The sequence below is a fragment of the Kogia breviceps genome, chromosome 2, assembly GCF_026419965.1.
Source record: "Kogia breviceps isolate mKogBre1 chromosome 2, mKogBre1 haplotype 1, whole genome shotgun sequence".
Taxonomy (NCBI): Eukaryota; Metazoa; Chordata; class Mammalia; order Artiodactyla; family Physeteridae; genus Kogia; species Kogia breviceps.
This window is the reverse complement of record NC_081311.1, coordinates 80,677,295-80,704,431: the sequence shown is the minus strand read 5'-3', so window position 1 is coordinate 80,704,431 and position 27,137 is coordinate 80,677,295. Positions and strand designations below refer to the sequence as shown.

Genomic DNA, 27,137 nt, shown 5'->3' with positions numbered 1-27,137 from the left:
CATTGGTATGAAGGATAATGTGCTATGGACACATAAATATGAAAGGGAGATGGACACATGAAATGTCATTTATTTGAAGGCCTACTTTAGGCTCTTCTGTCCTCTTACCCCCGAAAGCACATTTCACCATATTTTAACCATCCGTGGCCCACCGTGGAGCCCAGACACCCAGGCTTTTCCAGTTTCTTGTCCAGCCCAGACATAGGAAACTGCAGCCTCTGCCATCTGGAGGGGGATAACTGGTGCACCTTACCGTCTCTGCTGAGGAAAGGGTATGGATGTTGCTACAGCTGCCCCTGTACTGTGGGTAGAACTGCATCCCTTTAAAAGACGTGTTGAAGTCCTAAACCTCGGGACCTGTGAATGTCACCTTATTTGGAAATAGAGTCCCTGTAGATGCAGTTGAGTGAAGGTGAGGTGATAAAGAGCATGGGCCCAATCCAGTGTGACTGGTGTCCGAATGAGAGGGGAAGAGACGCGGGGAGAGCGCCGTGTGACATCGGAGACAGGGACTGGGGTGGTGTGTCCACAAACCGCAAACACCAAGGGCTGCCAGCAACACCAGAAGCTAAGAGAAAGGCACGGGGCAGGTTCTCCCCTAGAGCTTTCAAAGAGAGCACAGCCCGGCTGACACCTTGATTTAGGACTTCTAGAATCCAGAACCGTGAGAATAAATTTCTGTCGCTTTGAGCCACCCAGTGGCTCAAATTGCCAAATTTGGTAATTTGGTGTGGTTGTAATTTGGTAACGGCAGCCCTAGGAACCTAATACACTGGCTGAAGAGTAAGTGCATGAGCCTATAAAACCCACTCCACGCATGAAAAGGTCACTGTAGATCTGTCTCAAATAGTCATAACAAACAATGCCATCTTCCCCAAAGGAGGTGCAGCTCTCCAAGGATTTGAGAGGCTCTTCTAGATGTGGCTGCATGTATGTGCCCCCCTCCCCCAGACTGGGGGCACTTTCAGGGCACGAGCCATGTCTGTACCCCTCTGCAACCCTCCTCCTGTGCCTGAACACCAGAAGTGCTCCACACATGTTGAAATATGAAGGAATTAATGGGAGAATGTATATCAGATGAGCGATTAGCATTATTTTACGCTGTCACATAAGTAATTGCCATCATCTTCCATTAATATGTACCTGGCAAAGAAATCAGGTCGAGTGCCTTCACTGGAGGAATCCACTCTTAGACATTGAAAGACACGACCTTGGGTTTCTTTGAGATCTGATTTGGTCCCTGGAGCCCTAAGTGGCAGATGTGACCAGTAACACCCTTTTTTGCAATCTGAAAATCCTGCTGATATTGTGATTTTGCCACTCAGATGTGGCCACAGTTTCTTAACTTTCCGGGCAAGGTGTGTTACCCTCCATTTAAAATCAGCACACCCCAAATGATAACCTACTCTTTTGTGTATGAGTTCATCTTAAATGCCTTCTGAGGCTCTAGGTGAAGGGTGCTATCACCAGCAACAATCACTAAATGAAATAACACCAGATGTAACATCAACCACACGGGTCTCCTGGAGGGAAATAGAACATTCCCTCCAGGACGGTTTCTAATGGGGGGATTCATTCGCTGAAACCCTGGAATTGAAGTACCTTTTAGTGTTGAATGTGAAGCTGTTTTATAAACTGTCAAGGGCTGTAAAGAAGTTAGTTATTATGTTTATGCCTTTTCCTATTCCATATCTTTGATTAAATGACAAACCCAAAGACTCAATACCAACCTTTTTACTTCTTTGGACTGTAATTTCCTTATCCAAATGAGGGAATTATGGTTAATATCCCAAGGTCCCAGCTAAATCCATTTTTTTCCCTTTGCTTATGATTTATCTGCAGGGGTGTGTATATATCTAAGGTCCTGAAATGTGGGACTATATTTGGTGACTCTCTTGGTATATAACATTAAATTATTTCACATAAGTTTTTCAGAATAGATTTTGTATAATATACAAGACAAAGCTTTTTTAAAAAGTAAAACGGGAGAAAGTAGGACATGAAAAAGTATAATGAGAAGCACTTTTGGAAAATATATCCATTATAATAATCAAAATTCATCTTACCTAAAAAGGAAAGGAAGAGTACATTTATGATTAATGTGAGTATATTTCATGCTTATTGCAAAGAACGTTTTTAGAAAAAAAAGAGAAGTAAAAGCTGCCTTAAATGCAGTTAGAAATCCTAGGTGCCTTTTAAACGTAAACAGCAAACTTAATTTTTTACGGTGTAAAAAAAAAATGTTGAAACAACCCTAACTTCAAGTTATAAGTGCATAAAGCAAACGCCGTATTCAGAAATGACTATTATTGTGTTTTTGGAATCAACAACATTTTCTGTGACTAAAATGCCCCTTGATATTCTGAAGCTTGCTAGAAAGCTGGGAAGAAAAGAATGGGGTAGAAATACAGTCAGGAAGTAATCTATGATTTTTGATTCAATGGAATCAACGTTTCTTGTATATTTTTATTTGCTTTTTTTAAAAGACAATAGGCCTTTGATTTTAGTGTGTGTCTAGCTTTGAAATCAACTTGGTTCTACATAGGGTCTATCAGGGTGCCCTTGAACCACAAAGTCACAGGCCCACAAATGTGGGCAAGGCAACACAGGCCCTAGATAATAGAGGAATCTCTCAGATGAGTGCGTCTGAGACACAGGGCGATAAGTAGGATGGATTCTAAACTCTAAAGATGAGAAATACTTAGACCAGCATGAGCTAAAGGGAATGAAGCAATAAGGCAAAAACAAACAAACTACAAACCAAAACTCTGTCATTTTCTCCATAACTTCCTTTAGATATTAATCCTTTTGTGTTTTAAAAAGAATTTTTAAAAATATTTTAAGAAATATGTAACAAGAGCTGTAAAAGTATTTATGTCTCTTGCCCTAGTAATTCTACTTCTAGATATTTATCTTAAGAAAATAATCAGAAGTGATTGATGAATAAGCATGTTTACTGAAGCATTGTTTATAATATAGGAAAAGTTGGGAACTCAATGTGCAAAAACAGAAAAATGGTTAAATAAGTCATAGTCCATTCATATGATGGAATGCTGTGTAGATATTTAAAATTCATATTTTCAGAGATAGTTGTTGAGAAAGGAAAATGCCCAATCTACTGAGTGAAAAAGACAGATTCACAAATATTCCACATAGTTATAATTTTTAATATGTACATATGTCTATGTATATATACAGAAAAAAAAATTGGAAAGAACTATACCAAAAGGTTAACTCATTATCTCTAAGTGGCAGGATTATGAGATTACAGGTGATTGTTTCTGGTTATTTATATTTTGCAGTATTTTAAGATTTTTCTACAATGAGCCTGTATTGCTTTTAATGTCAGAAATATTAATTTTAAGGTTCTGATATTCATGTACATTCCCTTTTTTTTTGCCATGCTGCATGGCTTACGGGATCTTAGTTCCCCAACCAGGGATTGAACTTGGGCCACGGCAATGAAAGTGCTGAGTCCTAACCACTGGACCACAAGGGAGTTCCCTGTACATTCCTTTAAAATGACAAAACTTCCCCCCATCAGAAATGTGGACAACATGTCTTGGCTTTGTAGTGAAGTGGAGAATTATGATTAAATGCTATATATTCATGCTTTAATGCCTCAATCAATGAACAGATATTTACAGAGCATGTGTAATTCACTCAACCGATGCTTGTTGAGCACTTGCTATGTGCTTGCCTGGGATGAATTCATGCCCATTGTGTGTGGACAACAAAAGCGAGAAGATCCTGTTCTGGGTACTTGGGAATGTCACATATCGCTGAGGGTGAGACGTTCCTAAAGGCTGGGCAAATTTGCCCAGGCAAACTGCCAAGGAGTCTAAGCCTTGCCCAGGCGTCTAAGACCCAGGCCAGCAGCTCAGCCAAGTCTTGCAAAGCGTGGAGGTAAAGCTTTCACAGGTTCCCGTCATCACCTCATGGGTGCTTCACCTTCTGCTGTTTTGTCTCTGAAGGAAGTTTTCTTAGTCCAGGAGGCTTGGTTATACAGTTGTACAGCTCAGGACTTTCTTAGCATTCTGTTTAAGCGCTGACAGCTTGATATTTTGATCAATGGTTGCTGTATTTCTCCATATGTTAGGTTGACAGGCTGATAATTTCCAAAGTCAATCCTCTTTCCTTTTCCTTCCTCTCTCTCCCCATCTCTCTCCGATTTAATCATTTCCATTTTCCAGTTGCATTTCCTAAGTACCTCAAAATAGGGCAAAGCAGGGGCTCTGGGAGCCCTTGGCCCAATCCCTGCACAGCTGGCCCCTCAAGACTTGCTCTGTCCTGACGTCATGGAGGACGGAGCCCGGGCAGGCTGCTGTGTGACGCTGGTGGCCTGTGTTCAGGGCACATCGCCAAGGTCACATATAGTTTGTTTACAAGGTGCCCCCACTGGCAGGATGGACCTGACTCTAAACACGTTCGTTTGCTTTTTAAAATTTTTTGGCGGTGCCATGCAGGATCTTAGTTCCCCAATGAGGGATCGACCCCATGCCCCCTGCATTGGGAGCATGGAGTCTTAACCACTGGACTGCCAGGGAAGTCCCCTGGTTGTAAACATTTTGCCCACCGCTGCAGAGAGCTCTCGGTGAACAGAGAAGCACCCCAGCAGGTGGTTTTCTGCTGCAGAAGCTGCCCGGGACGTGCCTTCTTCCCGCATCACATGACCTTTCCCAGGCCCTGACACGTGGGTTTCACCGAGTCACTCAGAGAGACCGGGTGACAGTTGGCAAACAACACCTGCGTGCCCAGCGATTTCGTTGCATATCCCAGGTCTTTCCATTCAAAGTGGCTATTTTTCTCATCCCTTCCCTGGCCCTTGGGAAGATGAGAGAGTCATTGACAGAGATAGACATATAAACCTCACTGGGAGATAGCATGGCCCAGTGGTTAATGAGCGACCTCGGTTCAAATCCCATCTCTGTTCTTTGCGAGCTTCCTGTTTTTCAGGAAATTTACCTAAATTCCTTGAGGCTCAGTTTCCTCACAGGGGTGCGGATAAGTGATAACTAAGTGTTGCCTGGCTGATAGGAAGCTCTCAGTAAAGGGCAGTTCTTACAGTTTTTATACATTCCCTACACGACAGTGTTCCTAACACAAGGTGTGTGCATGTGGTACACGTGTCTGTGTTGTGTGTGAGAAGAAAGGAGGATGCAACTGATAAGGCTTGCGTTCAGAGTTGCTGCAGCTGAACTCTTTTTCCTTAGGAAAAGATGAATGTGTCAACATTTCTTATATATCATATGGGGAGGAGACTTAGATTTTTCTTTCAGTGTTTCATCAGTTGAAAGAAAAAATTTCGCGGCAATGAGCAGTTTTGGAGGTCCGTGAGCTGAGCTAAAAGCAAAAAATCAACGGGATAGTGAAATTTTGTTTGAGTGAAATTTTGTTTGTCCTTTAAGGAAACCCTCTTTTCTCCTCCCACTGTCCTGGCAATGTAATCTTCATTCTGATGTACGCCCTCCATTCGTTGTTCTGTTTTGTTTTGTTCTGTTTCTTTGCAGTAACAGTATCTTTAACAGTAGTTCAACTGTCCAGAAATGGAAAAACTATGAGACAACTCTCAAAGGATATGAACTAATACTAATCACAAAATATGTAATGATCGCACATCTGTATATGGTAGAACCACCATAAAATCCCAGCTCTCTTTGAGAAAGTAGCCATTCTGGAGAGTAGAGTTCTAGGCCATTGAGAGCTTGTCCTTCAAAGCACAAAAAAAAGAAAGAAAGAAAGAAAGAGAGAGAGAGAGAAGGAAGGAAGGAAGGAAGGAAGGAAAGAAAGAAAGAAAAAGGAAGGAAGGAAGGAAAGAAAGAGAAAGAAAGGAAGGAAGGAAGGGAGGAAGGAAGGGAAGACATTTTGGGTAGAAAACTCTCTAAAATGTAATTCAACCTCTCCTGCTTTCTGAAAGAGTCTGGGAGACTTTATTTAACATCTTTTTTACTTTTCTTGGTCTTGAAGTCATCATAATGAGAACCAATTCTAATGTTATTGTAAAATAAAATTCTGTGCTTAGGCAATTGAGAAAGCTAGGGATATTTGCGGGCGGGCTACTGGGCCTTTCAGAATTCTTCAGTCTGCTTTTTACTCTTTTCTATTTCCCCTCTTCTTTAGGATGTCAGCAGTTACTTCTCACTAGCATCTATGTTTATAGGAAGGCCTCTCTCTATTTCTAATTTTCTGTTTCTAAAGCACTCTGGGCATGAAAGTGAGAAGATAACACTGATTAGGCCTATGTGTACAATAAACTTTACTTTTTGAGTCCAGGCCTAGAGGCTGTTTCTCCTATGAGAAAAGTATATGTATAAGAAAAGTATTTTTCAAGTTTTGGTGTAATTTTTTAAAATCCCTTGTTTCTAAAGTATTTTCTGGATAAGTGAGGTGATGCAATGACTCAGTTCTGTGTAAATAAAAAACATGTAAAGTATTATCGACCTACTCACCTTCACCCCTGTCTGTTGTATGAGGCTGGTTATCAGTTATTCAAATGCTTGTATTCAGATAATATATTTCTTCAGTGCCCTCAAGTTGTGAAAATTTTACTAGCTCTGTGGATTGAACTGACGTGAGAGGAAAACATTTCAAGTCTCCTTCAGTGATTTTTATGCTCATAAAACTGTTCTCAATGTATCAAAGGCAGTGTTTGATCACAGAGAAGTGATATCCTTAGAAATCTGTCTCAGGTGCTCTCTCCTGATTGGAGACACTTTCTTCTTTTCCCAGTTGGTTTATAAGATGCGTTTCCATGACTGGCCATTTCTGTTTCAGATTCTATTGGTGAAAAATGTAATCTAGACAATTGCCAGTCCTTCCGGATTTCCTGGCAGAAACTGTAATGAGTATTAAAAGTCATTGGTCTGGGAGCAGTTAGTCACCAAACACCATCACATTCAACTGTGCGATACTCATGATTTACCACTTTGGCCTGTTTCCTCCAGTGCAATTTGGGACCCAGAGCACATTGTGGCTGACTGGCCTTCCAGAAAGATCCACACACTGGTCCCTGGACCCTGGGTGGCCTCCGCTACCCTGACCGTTTATATTAGCTATCATGCACAGAACAATCATGTGATACGCTTTGCAGTCAGTAAGTTTATCTTGAGTTAAAGGTTTACCAATAGAAACGAAGTAGTGTTTACTCCAGTTTTGCAGTAAGTCATGTGCAAATAGCACCTGTGAACCTTTTCAGCAGACATGTTGGACTCGCTGTTTCATAGTTCCAGTTGCAATGAATGTTGGTGGGAAAGCCAGAAATTTTCAAATATTTAGCAAGTGTTAAAATACTCACCGGAAATGGCTCACATTCACAGCTGTCAAGTTACCATTGTCATCTTCAGAGCATGTTCATTGATGGTGGACATTCATCCTAACATAAACCCAAACTCAACATATAGCTGAAAACTTGGAAGGCTGTTAACAGCTATTTCCTCTCTGTATCAAGAAGCCTCTATTGTTAGAAGTTTTGGAATGTGTTAGAGGGGCTTCCCTGGTGGTCCAGCACTTAAGACTCTGTGCTTACAATGCAGGGGGTGCAGGTTGGATCTCTGGTCCGGGAACTAAGATCCCACAGGCCACAGGGTGCCGCTGAAAATAAAATTGATAAAAAATAAAACAAACATTAAAAAAAAAAAATGGGCCTTAAAAAGTGTGCTAGAATTTAAAAGACTTTTATAAACTGGATTTCATCATACTTTCCAACCTCTTTATTTCATATTTGTTTATCATTCGCAATGTGTTAAGCGCTATTCTAAGTGCTATAAAACACGAATTCATTTCATTCTCATAACAACTTTGTGAGATACGTCCTATTACCCTAGTTTACATTTATGTAAACGGAGGCACAAAGAGATTAGGTCATTTGTCCAAGGCCACGTTGCTAGTAAGTGATGGAGCAAGTTGAAACCAGGCCCAGACCAGGCAAGTGTAGAAACACCACGCCTTGCTGCCTTCCCACGTGAATGTAAGTATTTATTGCTGACACTGTCCTTGTTTTTAGACAGACTGAACCAAAGTTGATTTAAAAAAATATCTACTGTATTAGCTTGTTAGGACTCCTATAAAAAAGTACCACAGACTAAGCAGCTTAAACAGCAGAAATTTACTTACAATTCTAGAGACTAGAAATTTAAGATCAAGGTGTTGGCAGGGTTGGTTCCTTCTGAAGCTTCTCTCCTTGGCTTGTAGACGGTCGTCTCCTCCCTGTGTCTTTACATGGTGTTCCGTGTGTATGGGTCTGTGTCCTAATGTCCTCTTCTTATGAGGACACTAGTCATATTGGTTTAGGTTAAAATGAACTCATTTTAACTTAATTACCTCTTTTGAAACTGCATCTTCAAATACCGTCATATTCTGAGGCACTGAGGGTTAAGACTTCGATATATAAATTTGGTGGTGGGGTGGTGTGCAATTTAGCCTGTAACATCTACTAAATGGCCATGGTATGCTAGCCATTATGCAAAATGTCACGAGCTCCATGTTCTTTAAAAACAGACCGTAGTCAAAATGGACTTTATTTGAATGACAAAGTTGAGACAGCTCTTGTTTTTTTCTGGATGATTGGTTTGACAGTTCTCTCCAATCTGAAGTGGATACTAGGACAGTGAGACACAGTGCCGAGACCACTATTTTACCCTGACTTCTTCCCTTCCTCTTCCAAGTGTGAGGAAGTATTCATCTATCATCTACCCATCTATCCCTCCATCCATCATCCATTCATCCAGCCACCCATCTGTCCGTCTATCATCTCAATGGACCACAGATTGAGGAGTGAAGTAGTCATCTTGTTAGTTAACTGCCTTTTGGGCAGGTCTTTAGAAAGACTTAATAAAATGTGACTTTTAAGCCAATTGTAGAACATATGAAGTCATATAAAGGGAAAGAGCTTTATGGCAAGAAATCTAAGGCAAACCATCTTTTATAACTAGAAGTAAATCCCTGGTTACAGTGAAAAATCAGAGATATGTGGAAATAATAGGTGGGTGTACATGTAAATGTGAGATACTAATCTTACAGTGTCTGGCATGTAGCAGGTGGTTAAAAATATTAAGAAAAGGGAGGGAGGGAGTGAGGGAGGGAGGACAGGCTGGGGAAGGAAGGCATCAGGTCCCAGTTTTTCCTAGCAAATGGCATAAATGGATACTGGCAATGATATGAGTCTCTGCAATGATTAATCACATGGAACACAATAATTTAACTCCTCATACAAGAGCAAATATTATCTGGCCTCTCCTAATTCTACTTCTAATTCTCCAAGTAGCGCATGTCTGTCTTAGCTGTGTTCATCATTTCTGCAACTACTATTCACAGCAGCAGAAGTGCTGCCTAAACAAAGTCTAAAGCACTACACAAGTATCAGCATCAGGGCTGGCCATTCCTTTCCCTTCTTTTGGTTTTGCATCCCAGAAAACTAAAAACTAACTGCTCACTAGTGTTCCATCATCTAGACTCAGAGTCATGTACTGTCACTTCTGCTGTACCCTGGTGGCCAAAACAATCGCAGAAGCCTGTCCTGTTTGAAGGGAACGAGGCACAGACTACACCTCCCAATGGAAGGAGGGTCAAAGAACTTGAAGATACATTTTTAAATTACCACATGATATACTTACTCCATTCTAAGTGCACACACCTAAGGGGGTCCCTGAAACAATTCAGGGTGGCAGAAAAAATATTAGAGCTTATATTTCTTCACTTTAATTCACTCCTTTTATGCTATTTTTGTATCTGTTCATATACGTATAAATCAATCAACAAATATGTTGGACATTGTGTTCAAAAGTTTTAGCTAGTAAGGCGCACAATTTAAAAACGTAGATATCCCTAAATACGTTACCCAGAGCCTTGCCTTCTTTCCCTGCTTATTAAAAAATCAGAGGTCCTCTATATCAAGATCTACCAACCAACTTTTAACATTTTAAAAAACTGCTTCTTAGAGTTCCATTTTCTAGCCAGTCTCAATGACATTTAGTCAGATTCCAGCTTTTCTGCTCTTTCAAACAATGCTGTCACGGACATCCTTGTTCTATATGTCTAGGCGTAATTTTGCCAATGTAGTTGTAAGGCTAAATTCAGGCAGTGAAGTTCCTGGATCAGAGATTATGGACATTAAATATTATGACTGATAGTGCTAAATTGCTCTTGGAAGAATCTTAATATTGGCAAAATGACCGCCAGCTGACAGTTCTCACATCAGTATCTGCAAATGCCTGTTTGTCCACAGATCTTCTTCACAGGCACTAATTATTATAAAACTTTACAGTCTTTGACAATTAGGTGAAAAATGGCATCTTGTTATCCCTTGGAGCTGTGTCTTTTAGTTTCTGGTGAAAGTGCTTATCAGATGTCTGTATTACTTTTTCTATAAACTGTCCATTCATATTCTTTGCCTATATTTTATTGCATTATTCTTCTTTTTCTTTATTTGTACTAGCTCTTTGTAATTTAAAGAAATTATGTTCCTCATATACTTTGCAAATATTTTCCCTGTTTTGTCATTTTTTAAAAGGCACCTTTGCCACACAAAAGTATGTATTCTTTTACGGTATGAAATTTATGACTTTTAAATCTATGGCTTCCTGGCTAAAAAGGGCTTCCCCATACAGAGATGATCAATAAACACACCCATGATTTTTTAAATCTGTGGTTTCAAATTTTATCTTTAAGGTTTTTATCCATAGGGAATTTCCTGGGAGTAAAGAGTAAGGTAAGAATCAGCTCCGGTTTAATTTATTTTTCCAAATGGCTAGCCAATGGTTCCAACGCCATTTGTTAAATAATTCCTCTTTTCACTTTCAAGCAATTCTTAAGCTGATCCACACTCACTGAGTGTCTAATGCTGGCCACTCTGACAGATGATGACCTTGACCGAGATTCGGGGTAGACGCTACTGTTTAGCCTTGGGAAAGGAGAGACAGTTGAGAAGTCCCTTTATGCAACTTCTCGCTAGTAGAGCTACACGCCTCCCGACTCCTGGTCCTCAACCCCACGCCCCTTGCCTCGCTGAGAACAGTTCTGGTCTGTCTGTTTGGCAGTTCTTACCCACGTGATCCTTTCTGGGGACCAGCGCGCTGGTCCGCCACTCTGTAAGTCACTTTTGCAGAGCCGCTTTTGGAGACTGTTCAGGAAAAGCTGCCAATGAAACAAAATGGAATTTGAAATAAACCATTTGTCTCTGAGAAGGTGAACAACCGGAGGACTTTACGTGGGCTTTTTGGCCCCGGTCTTTCGGAAGCTGCGAGGCACGTTGCCCTATGTCATGGCTCCGTTTGGCTTGGTGGGGCGGGGTAGGAGGAGATCTTCCGGTGCGGTCGTCGTGTCCGCCCTCTACTGAGAAGACAGGAGCTAGGATTGAGCAGAAAGTATCTTTAGCTCACAATTTTTTTCAATCGCCTCACCCAGGCTCCATGGAAAACGTTACACTCGTGCTGGGATGCAACCCTCACCCAGCAGAGACTAGCGTCACGAGCATGGACTGCGGAAGCCAGGGTCCAAGCCTGGGCACCTCCTTCCCACCCCTGAAAGGTTCAAGCCCTGTAGGCAGCCACTGACCTTTGTGTGAGACAGCGAAGCCCTCCCGCTGAGGATGGGATCTGAACCCGCTCTGCACAGCCAGCAGCAGCGGGGCTTGGGTTCTTGTCCACCCTATGGCAGCTCCCAAGGTCCAGAGTGGGGAACAGGAGCCCGCCAGCCCTCAGCCTCCCTGTCCCACACTCTGGACCCAGATTTCCACGGGAGGCTTCGATGCTCAGCCCCCTGCAGGGTCCTGGGAGAGAGGGGCCAGGGCAGAGCCCCAGATAAAATCTCATCCCTAGGACCTCTAGCTGCACAGATAAGACACAGAAGCCAGGCCACTTCAATTGAAGAATAATCCGCACTTCCCTGGTGGCGCAGTAGTTGAGAGTCCGCCTGCCGATTCAGGGGACACCGGTTCCTGCCCCGGTCTGGGAGGATCCCACATGCTGCGGAGCGGCTGGGCCTGTGGGCCATGGCCGCTGAGCCTGCGCGTCCAGAGCCTGTGCTCCGCAACGGGAGAGGCCAAAACAGTGAGAGGCCCACGTAATGCAAAAACAAACAAAACAAAACAAAACAAAATAAAACAAAATTTAAAAAAAGAAAAATAGGGCTTCCCTGGTGGCGCAGTGGTTGAGAATCCGCCTGCCGATGCAGGGGACACGGGTTCGTGCCCTGGTCCGGGAAGATCCCACATGCCGCGGAGCAACTCAGCCCGTGAGCCATGGCCGCTAGGCCTGCGCGTCCGGAGCCTGTGCTCCGCAACGGGAGAGGCCACAGCAGTGAGAGGCCCGCATACCGCAAAAAAAAAAAAAAAAAAAAAAAAGAAAAATAATCCAAGATATCATGCTAATTAAAGGGGTCTGCAGGAGCAAGACCTGACCAGATTTAGATCCAGTAGTTAACAAAAATCAGACGGCTGAGAGCAAGAGTTTCACGTCAATAAAAATATGAGCCCACAATGAGCAGCTGAGCTGCTGCAGTGAATTTTTTTCCAGGCTGCAGGCTATTTCCCACCATAGATGCATCGTTTCTGACAGACGAGCATGTGGGTAGGGCTGCTGACATTTTTTATTCACTTAAAAATCACTGCAGTTCTGGAAATATGTGCATGTCAATGAATCCACAACATGGGATTGATATTCCATGTAAAAATGGTGAGCAAAGAGGTGTCCATTCTGTTCTTCTAGCGATCTATAGAGTCAGGTCAGATCTTATTAAATTTATCTGCCAGATGATAGAGACAAAGGGTGTTTGATAATATGCGTCATGAAAAGTCTAAAAAAAAAATATCAAGAGTTTTGCAAGCTATGACTGGTCCATGAACTTGGCAAGGGAAGGGGACCTTCTCCAGACAAGTCCCTGGGTTACCTGGAAAGAGAGTGGCCTCTGGACTCTTATCCTGGCACTTCCCTTCCCTTCTGAGTGGTCTTGAGCAATTCACTTCACTCCCCTGGGTTTCCATTTTCTCATCTATAAACTGAAAAATCTTGATGGATTAGTGCAAAAATTGAAGAAGATTGAATAGGCGCTCCATAATGGTAGCTCTTGGAGCCATTATTTGGTCTGGGAATATTTTCTGGAGAGGAACTATAGGAGCCACATATGCTTATCACTATCTCCACGTCTGTCTTTGAAAGAAGACTTTGTCTCTCTTTCTTTCACGTACATATGTACGCACACACGTGTGCACACATGCACGAACACAAACATGCACATTTGGGTAAGACCATGGACTCTAGACCCAGACTGCCAGGGTTCGAGTCCTGATTCCACACACTCTCTCTCTCATGACCTTGGTCACTTTACCTAACTTCTGAGTGTCCCTGTTCCTCATCTGTCAAATGGGGACTGTTGTAGTTGATATGATAATTAAATGAGTGAATATATTTAAACCATGAGAACAATGCCTAACACATAAAACAGTGTACATGGGTTTATTATTATTATTATTACTATCTATTATTCATTATTCCCCTGGCTGGGGGAAAGGGGGAGAACTCTAATTGTGTGAAATCTGAATTTCAGTTTTCACCTTCACCACCGACCTCTGTTCTGTAACCTTGTACACACCTCTTTCTTCTATTTACCCGTCTGCTTTTCATTCCAGAACAGCAGGCACAAGTGGGTCTGCTGGACACCTGTAACCTAATTAGCTCTCAGGTCACACAAGGCTCACCTCTGCTAGCTGCTAAGCAAACCTTTTCCCAAAGAGATTATCCTCAAGCAGCTCAGGTTTAAATTATGGCTGCATCACTTCTTAGCCGAGTTAGTTGAAGAAGTTATTCAGCCTCTGTATTGTCAGTGGTGACTGGATATACTAATCCCGACCGCATAAGATGGTTATAGGATTCAATGAGAGAACGTGTATAGAAATGCCAGGCACAGTGCCTGGAACATATTAGGTGCTCAGCAAAGGTTGGTGTCTCTCCCTTCCCTTTACTGGTGCACCTTGGTGGATGGAGCCGGCTGTCCAGCCTAGACGGTGCAACACAGCAGAAACAGCGTAGACCAATGCCCCAGGGAGATGCAAGATGGCCCACTGACCAGGGACCAGGGTCCGGCATGAGTCCCCAGGTTTGGGGAGTGGGGGGCTGTGTAGGTCTGGGAGGTACAGGGACTGGAGCAGAGCCTCCAAGGAGGAAAGGGATTTGCGTGGGTGGAGAGATGGGCGAGGGTTTAGCAGGCAGAGAACAAAAACACCAAGGCAGGAAGATGGCGGATGTGTGTGAAGGACACGGAGCTGCTAAGCAGTTGGCTGAACAGTGAGCTAAGGCTGGGGAGGGAGGTGGCTGAGGCTCCCATGTGGGCATCTTCCATGCTCGAGGATCTCAACTCAGTCCTACAAGAGAAGGGGAGCTAGTAAAAGTCTGTCAACTTGGAGTCATCTATAAAAATTAATCTGTTGCCAGTGTGTAGAATGGACTGTCAGGGAAAAGGTGAAAAAAAACAAGGAAGTTTTCTATTTTATACACACACTCAGCCCTTTGTATTACAAAATATATATAATCTACTTAATCCCCTTCTAAATGGCCTGGGCATTCATTTGCCTCTTGCAATCGATTACAGAGGTTTCAAACAGCTGTGTTTTTGCCTTTGTGACATATTATGGTCATATCTAAAAGTCATCTGATGTTAAATCAAGAATAAAACTTTCAGTTATATCATTGCTCCTATGGTAAAATAGAATCGACTTTAAGGCAATTCACTTTGTCATAAACTTTCCAGGAATAAAACTTGAGAAAAAGCAGAGACTCGTTGCATATGACAATAATTAACTCTATACTCAACAAGTATAAAAGAATAACCGTAGGGATAGGTAATTTAGAGGGGAAAAAAAAAAGAAAGAACAAACTCTAGTAAATACCCAAATTATGATATGAATTGTATTTTCAAAATACAGCCTGGAAGTCCAAGATCAAGGTGTCAGCAGGTTCGATTTCTCCCAGGGCCTCTCTCCTTGTCTTGCAGATGGCCGCCTTCTCACTGTATCCTCACGTGGCCTGTCTTCCAGTGCATGGGCATCTCTGGTCTCTCTCCGTCCCTTTTCTTTTTAGGACAAACCTATCAGATTAGGGCCCCATCCTTATGACCTTATTTCACATCAATCATCTCCTGAAAGGCCCCATCTCCACACACAGTCACATTCTGAGGTTCTGGGGGTTAGGAAAACGGCTGCAGCATGGGTGTCCACCCAGCTGGAGATACAACAGGGGAGCAGGAAGGATCTGTTAATGATATGTACGTGCTGGGCCTTGCCCACAGCCCAAGCTCAGGGTCAAGGGCACTCAGGAGCCGGAAGCCCAGCACCCGGCTCCTGCAACCATAAATAAGCATTCCTCTGAACCCTGGTGGCTTCCTTGGACGTATTTTGGGAAAGGGAATTGAGTATTCCTCTGCCCCAGCTCCCTGTTGCCAAAAAAGCTGATTTACATTGTGGTTGGTTCCTGCAGTGACTGAGCCTCTCCTCAGCGATTGGTATGATCCGGAGGTTGGCGTCGTTAGGGAGAGGTTTTCGTGATGACTTCAGAAAATAGAAAATGACTGTAAACAAGATGGTATTTGGCCATTTTTAATGTTATTCAGCTCATGATATCCTGGTAAAATGAAAACCTTGACATTTGGGGCAGGAAGCACGTGGCAGGTGGGAGGGGGTACACACCAAGCGGGGCTGCAACACCGAGTGAAAGCCCCTCAGGGTGGCCCAGGATGGAGGCACACGGGAGGATCTTCAGAGATCAACCATGGTGACTTCCTCTTCCTGACACAGTTCTCTCCTCCATAAACACCCTCCTCTGCTAGTTGATAAAGAGGCAGGAACAGAGGCTCGGGGCACGGCGAGTGGACTCCACAGGGATAGACACCAGTGGCTGCAGCAGCCTTCTGGGTGGAGCAAAGTGCACTGTCCTTGCTCTGGGGCCCTGGGTGGTGATGTCAGAGGGACCCAAGGCCTTGACGTCTCTGAGGACGGGCTGTCCTGCTCAGGCAAAGCTCCAAGCAGTTGTCCAGATGGTTCGGGAAAAGGCAAGGAGCTTTCCCGAGTTGCTCCATACCTGGCCTGAAAAAGCAGTCCTCCACAGCTTGAACTGCAAAGAATTTAGAGCCTTGGTCCCTAATCTACGTTCAAGTTGAGAGAGCTTTGAGCATCACATGTATCCCACTGGAATCCTATCCTCTATTTGAAAAACAGTGAAGTGAAAAATGCGTAACAGAGGAAACGTAGAATCGTGCCGTGGCTGAGAGGATGGGTTTGGGTCCCTTGACCTGGGTCTAAATCCAGGCCCTGACACACGCCTGTGACCTTGGACGAGTGAAGGAATCCGTCTGTGAGTGATAGAAGCGGCCACCTCCTGGTGATGTCGTGAGAAACACACTCCTGGAACACTGACAGGCACGTGGGACAAAGAGAGCTTGTGATCGCAACGACTGAACAAAGGTTCTTTTGGAAATCTCACTGGGTTAGGGGAGAGAGAGTGCGAGGAGAGAAAGAGAGAGAGAGAGAGGCTGTGTACACCTACGTAGGAATGGTACCAAGCAAGGGACAGGCAAACCGGTTCTTAAGAAACATTGCTGTAAACACTATGTAATAAACATCTCCTTCCAAGTGTGGGCCCATGGCGCAGCTGACAGACAACACGTTGTTTTCCTCTCTAAATAGAATATGTTCAACTTCCCTCTCTCTGAGACTCTACGGTCTTGAAAAATCCAGGAAACACCTTGTCAGGCCCTGCCTGGTCTCACCTTCCTCTTTTCTCCATCCTGACCACTGTCCCTGGCTTAGAGAAATCAGTCACCAGCCCCAGCTCCTCCGAGTCAGTCTTGCCATCAGCAGAAATCCTTCCTGCGCAGCAGGGGCCTCAAAACTTCTTGGAGTCTGGGCCTTCGAGAAGTCCTCTGGTGTGTGTCTTACAAAGATACTTGCAGATTTGAAAGCGGTGTCCCTTCCTGACTCGGGAAAGGGAGGCTTGAAATGAAGGTAGGCAGGAAGGAGGGAGCTAGAAAGTATAAGGAAGAGAAAAGAAGGAAGGAAAAGAGGACGGAAGGGAAAGACAGAGAGAGAGGAAGAAAAGAAGAGAAGCTACATTTTCAAACTTTGCTGCTAAGGAAGAAAAAAAAAATCAGGGAAGTGAGCCTTTCCATGAAATAGATGTAAAAAATACATGGTGGTGTGCTGAATTGGGCGATTAGGATTGACATGTATACACTGACGTGTATAAAATTGATGACTAGTAAGAACCTGCTGTATTAAAAAAAAAAAAAAAAAGAACATTCACAAGAACCAGGATACACTGAATATGCAGAAAAAGAGACAACTGGAATGTTCCATGCAGCAGGATAGCACATTGTAAACCTGGTATGATTACCACAACGTTAAAACCAAATAAAACCCGAGGCAGGAAAAAAATGACTTGACAGAAGTATTTCCAAAGTGTCAGCAGCGGTGGTCTTTGGGTCATTGGGGGGAATTTCATTCTTCTTTTTATATAACACAAAGAAGGACTAGATAGATTTCAAAGAGATAACTGGCTGCATTGATTGCCTTCCACCTGGTTATATTCTACCACTGCACTGATCACGTACCGAAAGTATGTTTCTCATCTCTCACATCCCCCAAACTAGAAAGTCTCTAAGAGCAAACACCATGTCTTATTCATGGTTGAAGCCCCAGGACCTACCATAGTCCCTGGAACAGGGTAAGTTGTCCATCAATACTGCCTCGTTGAAGCCGACCCTCCTTACGAAACCTTGTGCTGGTTCCCCTCTGAATCTAATCCAACCCCCTAGCCTGACTCTCCAGGACACCCAAAGGCTGGTTGGACTGTGCCTTGGCCGTGTTATCTTCCCTTGCCCCCGGCCCGGCCCCAGGGCCGCTGTGCTGAGAACACCCCGCCCCCAAGTGTCCCTCCTTTTCTGGCCATGCCCAAAGCACCCTTCCATCTTCCGGTGTTCTAATTTACTCCTGTTTCTCCTGCAAGTACCAGCTCCCACCCCAGCTGCTCTTGAAGCCTGCCCACCACCAAACTCAGCGAGGGCCACACTCCTTCGATGTTTCTGGAACTTCTGTGCACGTGTCTTACTTCCCTAATTCAACTTAAAAACAGCCCCAAGCTGTGGTTCGCAGGCCCTGAGACCACCTGCAACACCCACCCACCAGTGTCTCGTACAAAGACCCTTGCAGTGAGAGCCACTGATGGAGGAATGCTAGCTGGGATAAGGGGAATGTGCTGGGTGTCCCCATTTGCGGTACTGAGAAAAGGGTCCATTTCTCACACAGGCTGCTTTGAGGGAGGCCCCTGAACCTAAAAGAGAGAGGTTAGGTCCCCTCAGCCCTGCCCCTGCATCCTTATTTCCTGCTACAGGACACAGACGGGGGGGGGGGGGGGGGGGGGGAGGGGAATGACCAGAGGCCCTGCCACACCTCGAAGAAGGACAAGGACAGGCCCTGGTAAACAAAGGACCCCACGTGCTTCAGCCAGCATTCCGATCCTCAGAACCACTCACCACAGCCTCGGGAAACTCCAGCGTCTGCTGGATCTGTAGGCCAACCGTTAACATCCACCGCAAAGCATTAGGAACAAAAAGATCGGGTTTGTTTTCCTTTTAATTATAAACTCCCAGTGACTCCACCGTGAATACCATCCAAGACATTCTAGACCTTACAATGCTTTTACCCAAATCTGCCTCTCATTAATCAGATACCATCCAAAGCCAGCCTGTACCTTTTGCTCATGTAGAAAGCCGTGGAAAATCCCTCACTAAATGCATAAGTAAATTCATCCACTTGAGATGCTGTACGTGTCATCGTATGTGTTTTTTGGATTTACTAATCAGTGAGGTCGTGGGCATCCAAGAGTGACTTTACCCCATCCTGTTTGGACAGGATGGTTGGTGTCCCAGGGCCGTGGCTTGAGCCAGCACCAAAGAATGCAGCACCTGGCAAGAGAACAAACCTCCTCCAGCCTCAGGAGCGCGTGGTGACATCACTGACTCACCTCTTCTCGGTGTCTCTCCCGCCTCTGCGGAGGTGACGTCAACAGTGGCCCTTCCCGGCCTGGAAGACAGAACTTGCCACGTGGAGGAGAGCTGGCCGAGGACAGGTAAATGGGACTCTTTGGAGTGACTTGATGGAAGCTGGGCTTGCACGGCTCAGAGGAGCAGGAGGCAGGTGGGCATGTGGGGCGAGCACCCCAGCGCCTCTGAGCTGCCTGGAAGGCAGTGGGTTCTCCGTCCTAGAACCTGGGCCTGCAGCTGTCCCCACTGTATGCAGATCAGGGCCAGCTCCTTACCCTCCACCTTCGAGTGTTACAGAACTGGGGCATGGCCTCTGCTTAACTAGAGAGAGGCCTGGGCTGCGACTCATTCTGACTCATCTGAGAAGCCGCTGCTCTTCTGCTTGGACCCAGACCACCTGTCTCCCGGGTGCCGAGCCTTCCCTGTGTCTATCGGGACAGACTCAAAGCCAAGGGACCTAAGAGAGCAAACCTGAGATTTTCAAACTGGACGGAGGAGAGGATGAACCTCTTCAGGACTCTGCCTCTTCCCCCCACCCGCACTGGCCTCTCTCACCCGCAACAGGCAACTTTTACCTTCCTGATGTGTCCAAGCTGTTTGTCACCCCCTGAGAGCTCCTTGTCCACCGAGCTTCTGGACAGGGGGCTGAGTGACAGAAAATTAAAGGGACGAGAAGGACAGGATTCCTAATCTCACTTCCCTGAGCAGAGACATGGAATCTCTGTGTGTATGTGAATGGGACACGCATTCTCAGTTATTTACCAGTAAAATTGCTAAGAGCAAAATCACTGTGGGAGGAATTGTCCTCGCTGGGGTTTCTTTCTTCAGAGACACCTAATCTGGAGCCAGCCCTCTGTGCCCTGACCCTCAGCGCACTCTCTTCTCCATATCCCCCAAGATCTGCTTTGTGGCTCCTGGAGAAGGAAGAAATGTTTACAACTTAATCTACCTGGTACCCTTCCAGAATTCTGCAGCTGTCCACTTGGAATGGGAAGGAAGCCGCGCTGAATGCCATGAAGCCCTCCTGTGCCACCTGGATACTCCTGCGAGGGCGGCCACCGTGAAGGTGATGTCACCCATTTGTCAAGGGCCAACAGCGTCCAGGGCAGAACGGAGAGACTGGATGTATTGCCACCCCATGGGCTGACAGTCAAAATGCCTTAGGTGTGCTTGGGGACATTTCTGATTCAGTTGACATTTTAAAGGAAATTGAATACTCCCAGACAGCCATCTCCTGTTCTTCTTCTCCTCCTTTCTCTCTCTTTGATAATGGAACCAACCCTTGAAGACGTCGGTAGGGCTGCTTGGGGACAAAGGCCACAGACCCCACGTCTACACCGCAGGGCTGGGCTCGTCCTTGAAACTGTGTCAACTGGAGATCCCGTTGTAGCCAGATCTCTCTTCGCTTCCAGGCAAGGCCCGTAACGGTCTCTGGCTTCCTCCTGGATCCCGGGTCGTTCTAGGTCGATCCAACTCAGGCTGAAGACAAGTTGAGTCTTTCCCTCAACAGCCTTGGGTGCCCTTTTCCACTGGGAACGGGAGCTACAGAGACCTGCCTACCTCTGGGATCCTACCCGGTGCCTGGCATCCCACAGGTTGGCCTGGGCACCTCCCAGCCTGGTCTAACCCTGAGTGAGCTGGCACTGGCTGACCAGCCTAGCCTCAGCCAGCATCCCTGTTGGGCTTGGCCTCTGTCAAGGAGGCAGGGAGCCTGAGGAACGAGAAGGTTGAGCAACAGCTTTCTAAGGGCAAATTCCTGTCCAGCGCCTGGTATCTGGGTTCTGAGCCAAGCATGGGCGGCTCTGTTTCTGCTGATTCCTGGTGATTATTGCATGCTGCTTACTGGTTCTCTAGGCCAGGGCATCCCCAACCCCTGGGCCATGGGCCAGTACCTGTTCCATGGCCTGTTGGGAACCGGGCTGCACAGCAGGAGGTGAGTGGCGGGCAAGCGAGCGAAGCTTCCCCCGCCGCTCCCCGCCGCTCCCCATCCCTCGCGCTACAGCCTGATCCGTCCCCCGCACCCCCTGGACTCCCAACCCCGTCCGTGGAAAAACTGTCTTCCACGAAACCAGTCCCTGGTGCCGTAAAGGTTGGGGACCGCTGCTCTAGGCTTACCTGGATATTCCTTCCCAGAAGAAGGATGTCAGTCGAGGGGCCTGAGAGCTGCTGGCCCAGATTAGGTATCACAGGCAAACACTCCCATCCTCAGAAGATACTGAAGCCCTTCAGAGCCGAACTGGAGTTCTGTTAGCCTTTCCTCTGGGCTCAGCTGAGTTGCCTTGGCCAGGTGTTGTTTAGACACGTCCAATAAGCAAGTGCTTGACATCAGGGTAGCCTAAGTGTCAGAGGGGCAGGGCACGGGGTAAGGTGTGAGGCTGGTAAGGTTTGAGGCCGGGACTTCTAATGAGCAGACAAGAGCCTTCTCTGTCACCCTGACAGTTTTGCTCAGCTCCACCCCGTCCCCCCCATTTCTCAGCTCACCCCCTGAGAGTTGTGCCTGGTGATTTTGACACGTGGGTTAGAAATGTATGAAAGACGGTCTGAATCTCTTGCCCTCTTCTCTCAGCAAAGCTTATAGCAGAGGCTGAAGCAAGCTGCTGTTAATCTAGCTGCGTGAGCTACGGAAAGCCTGAGCTGGTCCCAGTTTTTACCTGGGATTCTAGAACCTGCCAGGGACAAACCCAGCACAATCAGTAGCACCCCCTTTGGCTCTCATGAGTGACAGCGGGGCAATGGGTCCTCCTGTGTACAGAGGACATTAGGTTCCTTCCAGCCGTGTCGTTTCAGGATGTGCGGAGAGCCTGGCGAGGCTGCAGACGTGCGGAGATGAGGAAGGGAAGTGGCTTGTCTGCGCTTCCTCGGTGACTCAGTAGCAGGACGACTTAAGAGGATCCAGGAGCTTTGACTAACTGGCTACTCACCCCTGACCCCGCCCTGCTGACGGGAGGAGAAAGGACAGGAACTGGTCGGTCAACAGCACCCGGTGGGATGACAAGATGTGAATAAACTGTGGGAAGGAGACTGGCGACAGAAAATAACTGCAAGACACAAGGTATCCCTAAAAGTATGTTGGTGGAGGAGAGAGTGCCCTCGTGCTCACACATGTGAAGCGGCTTTAGAAGACTTACCAAGGGGCGGGCCCGGGTGGAGCTGGGTACCCGAAGTGGATGGTGATGATGGGGTATGAGCGCCCACGGGGAGGACGGGAGGGGGAAGGAGTGACGGCAGGAGAATCCGGGTGCCTTGGGGAGACACGGGGCCCTCCTGGCGCTGTGCGCACGGAACGCCCCTGGACCACCTCCAGCCCTAGCCCGGGGTGACCTAGCCAGGAGACGCTGAGTTGGCTTCCGGAAGGATCTGACCAGGAGGAGGGCGGGACACAGGCTGGCTGGGGCCCATCGGGAATGAGAGGGGTGTGAGGGCAGTGAGCAGACAAGCCAGCCTGGAGCAGAGGGGCTGGGGTTGTGCGGAGGACTGACAGACACGGAAGAAAAAGAAACAATGTCTGCCCGGCATCCTTATGGTTTCGGTTTTATGGGAAACATGGTGAAACTCTTTCTTACAAGTGGCGATTACAGGGGATGCGGGTGGGAGAGAAACCACAGTGATTTTTTTTTTTTTTTCGGGATCGAAAAAATGTTCTCCCCAAACTAAACAAAGTTAGATTGAGAAATGCAACATGGTACCTTGGGGACCTGGTGCTGCCCTGATCCGCCCGGCAGGCGCCGGCCTCAGACTCTCCGGGCCGCCGGGGGAGGAGAGGGGACACTTAGACTTTTCAAGATCCAAACAGTTACGGTTCTCTTTTGGCAAAATAGTCTCTGTCACCTCCTGTAATGACACTTGAGTCCTTTGGGGTAGCACCTTTTGCGGCCTCAGCAGCACAGGGGAGCGGGCGCCCCTCCTCCCCGCCCCTGACCTGCCCAGGGGTCAGACTCCTCCTAAGAGCCGGTGACGGCGGTGTGGTCCCCCTGCATTTACTGCCCCCGGGGGGGGGGGTGGCTGCTGTGTGACCTACAGGGTGATCTCCCTGGGATGACAGAGCTGTAGCATCATGAAAGAAACATAGGGATCCACAAAGGACAAGACTAAACTCTGCCTTCAAAATGGGTCAGGAGGAAAAGTGGGTGCTGGGGCCCTGGGATGAGCTCTTCAGTGATTTGATTCAATGAAGCCATTCATTTCAAAGCTGCCCCCCCCTTTTTTTAACAAAAAGGTGGGAGTCATTGAAACTTCTTCAGCAAGCTGCAGTGAATTCTTGTCCCTGAAGGAGCTGCCCCAAAATGCAAGGAAAGAAGATACAGCAAAGGAATATTTCCCCTCCTCCACTTCACTTAGGGCCTGCTTGTTTTGCTCCTACCCTCCAAGGATTTTTCGGACTACCTGGGTCCTAATCTGGACATGATGAGCTAGGATCCCCTCTGGACCGGTAAACTCATGCGTGGCTTCATGCAGTCTCATTCTGCACGGGGTTTCGTCCGAAGGAGGATGAAGGCACAGGTAGACGGGAGAGAAGCTGACGTGAGGAGGCCGCCGTGGTATCCGTCTCCGAAATTGTCTCCAGCCTAGCTTTGTAAATTTGTGTTCAGTTTCAGGCCAGAAGGTCTGCAGGCCGAGCTGTAGGAGCTGATTCAGGCTTGGGGGGGGATGCTTGGTGAGAAGGGGACAGGAACTTTCTGCTTCGGAGGAGAGGCAGCATCACCCAGGATGGAGGAGAGGGCTGTTCCCTCCATTCTGTGGGTATCTGCGCTCTTGGGGAGGACCCGGGTGTTCTCTGTTTGGGGTGCAGACCATGGCCATCAGTGGAGTTCGGTGGGGGGAGCCAGCGGGAAAAGGGCAGGGCTGTTGGCACCTGTGAGACACAGATTCTTGGAGAGTGGGGCAGGGGACTGAGATCCTGTGCTTGCTGCATTGGGGGAGCCATCAGAGCCTGTGAAATCCAGGCCGTTACCGTTAAGGGGACTTCTAGTGCCCACAGACTGTTGGAGCCTGGGCTTTATAAGAATGATACCCACACAAGTGGGGTGGTGTCTGAATACAGGTGCAGTGGGTACTCCACCACCAGGCAGCCTTCAGAAAGGAGATAGGTTCACATTCGTGCTTGGGGGATATAAGCACACGCTATAAGAAGATAGAAATATAGATACTTATGTCTCTTTCAAAAGATATCTTAGTGCTGTTCCAGAATCACAGATATCATCCGGGTTACAGGAGTGCTGAGGATGGAAACCTGTACCCAGTGGATTCAGAGAAGTGAAAGTGCACAGAGTAAGTCCTGGGAAAGCCGACCCACCTGGAGGCAGAGAACAGGTGGGCTGAGGAAGCGGCACGTCCATCTTGGCAGGTGCGACACATCATTGACCCTGGGAAGCCCCCCTGTGTTGCTTGGGCATCCAGGGTCATTTCACAGGCACCCCAATACAGGCACATGTCAAGGGCATGGGGTTCAGCCCCCAGGAGCTCAGCCTGGAGCTCCCACACAGGCTTTCCAGCTCACCTGACACTGTCCCCCAAGTTCCCAAGCAGATGTAGAGCCAGACCCCCGTGCGAGCTAGGGCCAGACCCTCCTGTGCCTTCACTAGTTCTATGCTGATCACCAGCAGTCCTCGGCACGGCACACATATCTGCTAAGTCTTTCATTGTAATATTGGTACTTTAATTAAAGGATCCAGAAAGCCGATTCCTAAAGGAGGCTAGTATTGAGCCAGGCCCTTAGGTAACACATCTACTTGCTGCAGACAAGAGAACCAGAGAAAGATCTTCTACTGGATTGAAATTGCTCACCCCTTTTTTCCTGCAGTTTGGACAGCAGCCTTGAAGTAGTTGCCCGGAAGGATGACACCATCCCGTGTTAATTATTGTACTTACAGGCTCTCTCCCTTTCTGTTCTCCCCCTTTCTCCTCCACCTGGAACTCCTCGTCTGGGAAGGGAGTAGAGGTTTTTCCTTGGCATAATCCTCCTTTAGCAGCATGCTGAGCTCTCCCAGGAGTGGCAGGCTTGGCCGCTGCTGAAGCTTTTGGGAACCTGGTAAGGAGCCTTGAGGGCAGCAAGGGAGAAGGTCCTTGACAACCTTTCTGGTCCTTCTACTACTCTTCCCAAGCCCGGATTAGCGTTGCGGGAGGGGATGTTATCTTGCAGGTTTCAGCCGCCTTCTTCATCTCCTGTCAGGGAAATCAGGAGGGATTTCCATTACAAATGAGATAGAATTGATTTTAAAAGAAGAGCCTACCCTCTCTCATTTCCTGACACTGAGTCAAGTGGCTTCCGGAAAAGGTAGGACGATGGTTGACTTTGTCTCCTTCTGGTTCAGTCACCCCCCAAACTGTACCAGTCGGAAAAAGGGGTCTCTGGCCCCCTTTGAGTGGGTTTTCTTCTTTGAGAAAGGCTGCAAACTACCCTTCCAACTCTATCTTCCTAGCTCTCTCCCCATAACATTGAGAGATTTTTGCTTCCAGAGAAATGGCTGGAAATTGCTTAGGGAAGAGGGGAGACTGATGGTGATGAAGGACTCTGGATGGGGACGAGAAGGAAGCCACCTGGTAGCAGTGCTGCAGATGAAGTTCTCACGTACGCCATGGGGTCAAGAAGTTAGGGAGCAGGCAGAGGAGCCCAGGTCGGTGGACGTGAGCTGTGCTAGGTGAATGCTCGCTGGACCCTTGGGAGACAGAACAGGAGACAGGACAGCTCAGCCAGTCTACTCTTCACCTGAAGACATGAGAAAAGTATTCAACCTCCTTATCCCATTTATGTTTTGTCAATCAATCTGTTAAGAAATGAGTTAGATGTCTTCAAGTTTCCTATCACTTTTTTCTGTCAACTAATACTTATACTTTGAACAAGTTTTGTTTTATACAGGTCATGGCTATGTTACTTAGGACTTAAAATGTATGTCTGTTGCCCATTTCATTCCAGAAGATGATGCTCTACATCAACAGGATATCATGTTCCGTGGCCCATGAATTCTTCCGGCCTTGAATTTTAATTTGATTGGTATTAATTTGGGGACATATATTTTCTTTTTACTTTGTGTTGATCTGGTGAATTGGGCCAGTCTTCTAATTGTTATGTTAGTACGCCTCTTATAGGCAGCATGGAGTTGAATTTTTCTGGAAAACATAAATTAAATTAATTTTAAAATGCCCTAATGAATCAATAGCAATAGAAGATATTAAACAAGTTGTGGAAGAGCTGCATTCAAGAAAGTCAGAAGGCTCAAATGGGTGTATAGTTTATGGGTAACTTACAAAAAAATTAATTCTCATACTAAATAAATTGTTGCAGAACACAACAAAATATATAAAGCTTTCCAAATCAATTTATAACTTTGTGTAATCTTGTTACCAAATCTCGGGAACCCAGAACAAAAAAGGCAGCTACACACCAATCTCATTTACAAATACAGATAAAAACCCTTAAATTGTTTTAGCAAATCAAATCCAGCAATATATTAGAAGAATAATATATCATACCAAGGAGATTTTATTCCAGGAATGCAGGGATGGTTCAATATGAAGAAACTAATAATACAATCTACCACACAAAATGGTTTGAGAAAAAAAATAATCTCAACAGATACTAAAAAGGCATTTGGTAAAATTCAACATTCATTCCCAGCAAAAGCAAATAATAAACATATACCTAACATCATAGTTAAGAATAAAATAATAAAGATGATACTGTTAAAAAAAACCAATAAGGATGTTTATTACTATCCTTACCCTAAAACATTTTCCTAGAAATTTCCATTATAAGGCATACAGAGAAAATAATAAATAAAATTAAGTAAAAATATCGAAAAAGGAAAAAGTATTGAAAATTATGTGATTGTCTAGAGTGACTTGAGAATAAACTACAAAAGAAATTATCTATCAAATATATATTTGAGAAGCAGTAAAGCTTGATAATCCAGGGCATAGGCTCAGAAGTCTGACTCTGCCACTTGCCAGCTATGTGACCATGGACAAAGAAATGAATTGTATTAATTAATTAAGTTTATTAAAGAAATCAACCAACTTTGGCTTTTACTCTGAATGAAAATTTATTTGAGGGTTTTGAGCAGAGGTGATACACCTTAAAATTAATAAACTTTTTTTTTGGTATCATAGAATATAAG

General features: G+C 45.9%; 1 long non-coding RNA gene across 2 annotated transcripts; it reads left to right on the top strand.

The window, feature by feature from the left end:
* Nucleotides 1-21,889: 21,889 nt before the first annotated feature.
* LOC136793696 (uncharacterized) lies at nt 21,890-26,310 on the top strand. Of its 2 annotated transcripts, XR_010839312.1 has the most exons (5): nt 21,890-22,075; nt 23,392-25,051; nt 25,163-25,297; nt 25,480-25,746; nt 25,937-26,310. It is a non-coding gene; the product is annotated as an uncharacterized lncRNA (long non-coding RNA). The 2 variants fall into 2 exon arrangements; XR_010839311.1 differs by having other exon boundaries at nt 25,163-25,746; nt 25,937-26,165.
* The last annotated feature ends 827 nt before the right edge of the window (nt 26,311-27,137 follow it).